This window comes from Brassica oleracea, chromosome C7, assembly GCF_000695525.1.
Source record: "Brassica oleracea var. oleracea cultivar TO1000 chromosome C7, BOL, whole genome shotgun sequence".
NCBI lineage: Eukaryota > Viridiplantae > Streptophyta > Magnoliopsida > Brassicales > Brassicaceae > Brassica > Brassica oleracea.
In genome coordinates, this window is record NC_027754.1 from 4020198 (window position 1) to 4021157 (window position 960).

Here is a 960-nt window from a genome sequence, read left to right on the forward strand (position 1 = left end):
CAATACGAGATAAATGAACATTAAGTGTTATTATCTCGAGGGGGAGAATCAGAGAATCCCAAAATCCCTAAATAAGTTAAGCATCCACGACAACAATAACCCATAATCTCCATAAAAATACATAAGGCCACGAGAGATATGATTAAGGCTAAGCCATTGATTAGATAAATCCGTATATCCAACATCAGGGAGAGAAATAATAAGCTGGTAAACGATTTCGAGAATGAATAATGATCCTCAAATATGAATATAAAATAAGAGTCCAAAGAATGAATCATTCTCATAACTTAAACAAGTCAATTGCCAGACATGTTTGATGATCCAAACTGAAATATACCAGCGGGTTATGCTCTAATAAAATTGATATTGAACTTAGTTAAGATAAGACGGTTCCATACATATATTACTCGAAATGAGAAGAGCATAAAATTGAAATGGCAGATCCGAAATTAAGGTTTTCCAAAGGAAACCTTAGACATGACCATGAATAAAGATCAGGTACCTGAAAATAATAAGATCTAAATGCATTATGTCATGTCTCGATTATAAATGGAACCGGTAAAATAATATCGACGTCGATGATGATATAATATTTGAATACAAAAGCGCTTGAGAAAAGCGAGAATCATGAAACCAACGTCTATCATAGAGAGCACTCAGAGAAATTACTCAGAGAAATTCATTAAGCAAATTTATAATGCTATAAGACATGGTATATGAAATCTCTTAAGAGAAGAGATGTAGTCAAACCAGTTGGACATAAGTAAGTCTTTGGTGAGAAAACATAATAAGAATGGCGAAATTGCATAAGGTTCTCACAAAGACCTGGAATCAATTATAAAGGAGACATACTCATATGTGGTGGATGCAACGACATTCTGATTCCTTATAAGTCTGGCAAATAAAATACATATTTGTACGGTCCATTGGATAACGAAATTTATGTGAAAGTTCCAGAGG